Raw genomic sequence first — 5,902 nt, 5'->3', positions numbered from 1 at the left:
GCACATTGTCTTCACATCCCATGCAATGTATTGCCATTGTCAAGCACATTGCCACCCTGGTGACTTTCTCCATGTCTCCATGAACGCTCATATATTTGGACTGACAGTTGAGAAACCTTCCCTTGTTAACTATGAATGGATGACGGAGAAACCTACTACACCATGACATGTTAAATTTACTATATTATGATTTTTTGACAGTCCTACTGGACACTCTGTGGATCAGTCGGATGGCTGAGCGGTCCAAGGCGCTGCGTTCAGGTCGCAGTCTCCATGGAGGCGTGGGTTTAAACCACTTCTGACAACTAGTGTTTTCATCTGGAACTAATGTCTGAGACATGATATTGGGAATAAAGAACTTTAGCGTTCTTTGTATTTAAGGACAGCATATTTGTTTTTCACGTTGTTTTTCAAGTACAAAAGGCTTGGCTAAACAGCAAGCTCAGTAAAAGTCTTAGCTAAAGTCACTGTAGGACAGGCTTGAGCTATTGGTAGGCCACATTCACACAGAAAAATTTAAAAATATTGTAATAGCCTACTATGTCTACAAAAAATGTATAGTCCAGTGATTTATAAGTATCCAAGAGCTTATAAATATAGCTTATAGTTTCTCTAGGAAAAGCAAGATTATTAGCAAAAATAGGCTAGCAGAGGCAGGAGCAAGCATCAAAGCGTCTGCACTGTAAGAAGCAGGAAGCAAGTCAATAGTCAACTGGATCAGTAATACCAGACACAGGCGAAGTGCAAATCGTAGAGCACTGCCTGTGCCTGTGGATCCTCGTGGAGGCAGCTTGATTGATTGTTATGCTGCATTATTTGTACCATAGCAGAGATCTAATATTGTATTAAACCAGGTTGGGCAAGTAAACTTTCTGGTTACGTCTTGACAAAGAAAGCAAGTAACATCACTCAAAGAAAACTATTGCAAAGGATGGGAATCAAACTCAGGTCAACTGTTTGGAAGGCAGCTATGCTCACCACTATACCACCATCACTGGACAATACAATGTTCACTGCGACTCTTGCAACACATCTGGGCATTGAGACTGAAAACGAATGATAAGAGATACAGTGAGGATATAAGTATTTGAACACCCTGCTATTTTGCAATTTCACCCTCTTAGAAATCATGGAGGGTCTGAAATTGTCACCGTAGGTGCATGTCCACTGTGAGAGACATAATCTAAAAAAAACAGATCCAGAAATCACAATGCATGTTTTTTTAACTATTTATTTTTATGATACAGCTGCAAATAAGTATTTGAACACCTGAGAAAATCAATGTTAATATTTGGTACAGTAGCCTTACGTTTTTTTTAGATAAAGTCTCTCACAGTGGACATGCACCTACGATGACAATTTCAGACCCCTCCATGATTTCTAAGAGGGTGAACTTGCAAAATAGCAGGGTGTTCAAGTACTTATTTTCCTCACTGTATGTGTACGTATATATGTATATATTTATATGTATATATATGTATATGTATATGTATATGTATAGGAAGAGTTAGGGGTTCACCACAGTCATTATAGTTCATCTGCTGGCCACCGTAGCTGTGCCAAATATAAAGGCAATGCATCAAATAATTGTTGAGAACCTTCAGTCTGGTAATGTGCCATGGTTTCCATTTTAACATTTTATTTGTGAACTACTGCATATTCCATTATCAAGGTACAGAGTTATTTTCTGCCACATACACACATATCAGTTGCACAGTATATACCACAATTTGAACAATTTGTCATTGGATCTAAACAATAATTAATGCATTTAAAAATAGACTTAGTCTTTTACATGAAATAACTAGTACTTTCACTTTCATTATAACCTTTTTCAATAACCCAACCTTAACAAAGTTTTTAGAATTGAAAACACCAGTTTTTATAATCGTATGTCTTATGAACAAAACATATCTTAAAAACAAATTGATATCACAATATGAAATATGTTTGTATTATTACTGTTACCAGCTCACTCAGGTGACTTGTCCCCTAAATATAAAGAAAGAGAATGCATGGTTATTGATTCATTATAGTTCATTATGTTCAGGCATCATCCCTGAGACCAAATTGTAACTCATACTCACACGTGATTGGTCCAATGCTGAGGGTACTCAGACGATCAGAGTTGGAAACAGAGCGATAGGTCCTACTTGTGCAAGGCTACGTGGTAGAAGAGGGTGGGAAAATACACTCAAACCCCGTGTTTTTGATATAGTTGGAGCTGTTGATAAGTGAAAGGTGTGACTACAGGAACACAAGAGAAGCTCGTCCGTTCGCACAGGCTGAGGCTGCAATGAAGGAAACGTCCCTATAATCATTGTGGAGCAGGGCAGAGAAACGAGCCCGGAGGGATGAGCCGCTCTCAATCACTGAACCTGTTGGCGGTCAGTGGGACATCGGAGAGAGGATGGAGCAATGTCACCATACATAAACTTTTTTCCCCATTCCATTATAACTGCACAAACTATCTGCTGATGCTCAAGAGAGAAACTAACTTGTTCTGGATGAGAGGGTGTTGGATGGAATCGCCAGGGTTTGATGATTGAGTGGCGTAGCAGTCCTCCAGAACAACTGCAAAGCTTGAATCTCTCTCCTCCACAGAGACGCCCACATACAATGGCGAGCCCACTGGCAGGGTGACCCGGCCTGCTGGATAAGTCTCGGTGTAGTGTGAGTGCGGAACAGAGACATGGAGGGCTCTGGCTTTGGTACCCGAGCCTGAAATGCCGCCTGCCAGCCTGACAAGAAAAAAATATGTTTTTTGTTATGGCAAGTTTTTTTCCAAGTTTTTTTTTCTTTCCGTTTATTTTATCTTGTTAATTGTATATTCCTCCTGTAGCCATTCATATGCAAAACAACATGCGTCAAACATGCACAGTTTTTTCAATGTATAACAGCTAGAAAGTATAACCATCACTCAGGCTTTTTTAGGTAAATCCGTGCTGATCTCCAGCTTCTGGTGTTCACGTGGTGCAATAATAATCAATCCATAACTTACTAAGTACAAAACAAACTGAAGTTAGACATACAGTAGTCATTTTTCTTCTGGGGTTAAGTTCTACCTGCTGACATTTGTTTTGTAACTGTTGTGTGTGGTGATGATTGTTGTGGCTTGGATGACTCGTTAAGACACTGTGGCATACAGCAATGTATGCTAAAATGAAAAACAGGTATGTCTTTATTTATTAATTAATTTACATATGCTATAATTAATATTATACTACAATCACAGCACAACAATTATACACCTAGGAGTTTCTTATTTTTCAACTGTTCACAGTTAAATAAAAGGTACTCACGCCAGAATGGTCCGATAGCCACATTGAGGCTGGTGTCTGTGTCCAGGGGATACACGCAGGAGAAGGAAGACTCACAGGACTGATGAAGGACGTGTTGTTCATTGGGTGAGTGAAATAAAATATTGGAGTAGATGGCATGGTGATGTTGGTCTGAAAGACAGGAGGATGGTTCAATGTTTTGGCCTGTGAGAATGTGCTCTGTTGTACAAGCAGCAGGACCAAGTTGTAATGAAATTGTCAGAACACAGTAAGTCTTTACCCTCATGTGTTTCCACAGGCACCTGCTGTTGATTCCACTTCATACCACACTAAACCATCATGCACTCTGACCCAGGAGCAGTTGTAGGATGCCATATTGCCAGAGAAGGGTTCAAACCAGAGGATGTAAGGCGAGCCAAATCAAGGCCCACTTGGAGTTTATCTCGGTCACAAATAAACTGAGAAGGCTGTAGTGGGTGAAACTGAAGAAAAAGATGTAAGATCGCCAAAAAAAAAGTGTGAGAGGAAGGAGATAAGATGATAAATATTATATACAAGATAAGATCATCATAAGACTCTTCAATACGAAGATTCTGTCCATCATGGTAGACTTCCACTCTGCCAGAGAACGGTTGTCAGAGTTGACCAGCCTCACTGGTGAACCAGTAACAGATACACATGCAACATAATATTGTTGATATGAGACACATGGATGAAGATGGACTTCTTGAAGGATGGTATCTTTGAAAAAACTACATACAACAGCTATTTTAGGCTTCAGAGCATGCAAGTCCTAAAGAGAACTATAAAGCACATATTTCATATTTCTGTACAAATTGGTTACTAAAATCCTCTCATCTGCTAAATGGTACACCATAGACAGCATGTTACACAGTGAGACTTCATTGCCTTTAGTTGTACACATTTGTATTTACCTTCGCAGACCACACCAGCATCCTCAGTGTGATCACAGTTTGGGATCCAACCCCCCTGGCTGCACTCGCTGAGCTTTGATTCGCTGCCTGTGCATGTGACATCATCCAACCAGGGGCCCGCTGCCCTGTCAAAGCGTGCACTGTGTGGGTGCTGACATGGCCCTGCCACAGCCCAGCGGTCTACACACCACCTGAGCATCAACCAGCTCCCAGAAATCGTCACAAACCGTCCCCCACTGTCCACGGAGGAAGATCTCTACTCTGCCAGAACAAGAGCTGTTTCCTCCATTGGCCAGATGGACCTGCCCCTCAACTGCTGTGCGTTGCCTGCAGTTGGGTTTGTAGTTTCCACTTGACCGCGTGGTGAAGTTTTAGGTGGTGGACGAGGTGTGGGTGGTAAAAACTGTGCTGACGGGTTCTGCTCGAACGGAAAGAAGAAAAGTCTCTGTGAACTCACATGACAACTACAGCCTTTAACTGCCATCCGCATTACAGTAATTAGGGAAAGATTTAACTTTCTTTATAACCAGTAGGCAATTTGCGGAGTGTGCATCCCCTTGTTAGCAAAAATGACCCAAATGCCCTTGTTTACCACCTTTTCATCCCCACTCTCCATCACCTAGTAGCAGACAAATGTCAGGGGCAGAGGGGTGTTAAGATGAATGGGGAGTTTAGTCTTCCTGACGCATTGTTCGTTTATCTGACTGAGGATTGTACAAGTTAGAATCTATGGCTAACGACCAGCTCTAAAATATCAGTAGCCTAACTGTGCTGTGTATGATAAATCTATGCGCTGTTTGTAATGTTGAAGTAGCGGACAGATTTGTAATCATGACTTTTTTTCTGAGTTCCACCCTAGTCTTGGTTCTATAATACTCTATAAACTATATAGCTAGCAGCGGGTGAATAAAACAAAGCAGGCCTGTCCCCTGTTGAATGTGAAGACTACGGTCTACTGGATACACAGATCATGTTGTGTTGTGCACAAAACTTCATTCATGTTTTTAACACAAACTTATCTTTTACTGTACATTTGACTTATCATCTACAAAATCATATCTAGTGTGTGTAGAAATATTGAAAATTATTGAATAGACCCGTTTTTTCTAGTTAAATGGACTTCTTGAGACGATGGTATCTTTGAAAAACTACACACAACAGCTAGTTCAGGTACAGAGCATGCAAGTAATAAAGAGAACTATAAAGCACATATTTCATATTCTGTAACAAGTGTTACTAAAATCCTCTCATCTGCTAAATGGTACACCATAGAACAGCATGTTACACAGTGAGACTTCATTGCCTTTAGTTGTACACATTTGTATTACCTTTGCAGACCACACCAGCATCCTCATGTGACTACAGTCGTGGAATCCAACCCCCTGTGTCTGCACTCACTGAACTTTGATTCGCTGCCTGTTGTGTGACATCATCCAACCAGATGGGCCCGCTGCCCTGTCCAAAGCGTGCACGTTGTGGTGCTGACATGGCCCTGCCACAGCCCAGCTGTCTACACACAACATGAGCATCAACCAGCTCCCAGAAAATCGTCACAAACCGTCCCCCACTGTCAAGTAGAAGATCTCTACTCTGCCAGAACAGGAGCTGGTTCCTCCATTGGCCAGATGGACCTGCCCCTCAACTGCTGTGCTGTTGCCTACAGTTGTTTTTGTAGTTTCCACTTGA

The 5,902-nt window shown here is 41.3% G+C and overlaps 1 pseudogene; it reads right to left on the bottom strand.

The window, feature by feature from the left end:
* Positions 1-1,609: 1,609 nt before the first annotated feature.
* Positions 1,610-5,886, bottom strand: LOC116684890 (deleted in malignant brain tumors 1 protein-like; annotated as a pseudogene).
* Positions 5,887-5,902: the final 16 nt, after the last annotated feature.

The sequence above is a fragment of the Etheostoma spectabile genome, unplaced genomic scaffold (assembly GCF_008692095.1).
Source record: "Etheostoma spectabile isolate EspeVRDwgs_2016 unplaced genomic scaffold, UIUC_Espe_1.0 scaffold00569373, whole genome shotgun sequence".
Classification (NCBI taxonomy): Eukaryota; Metazoa; Chordata; class Actinopteri; order Perciformes; family Percidae; genus Etheostoma; species Etheostoma spectabile.
Note: the sequence above shows the minus strand (reverse complement) of the source record. Positions and strands in the feature narration are given on the sequence as shown.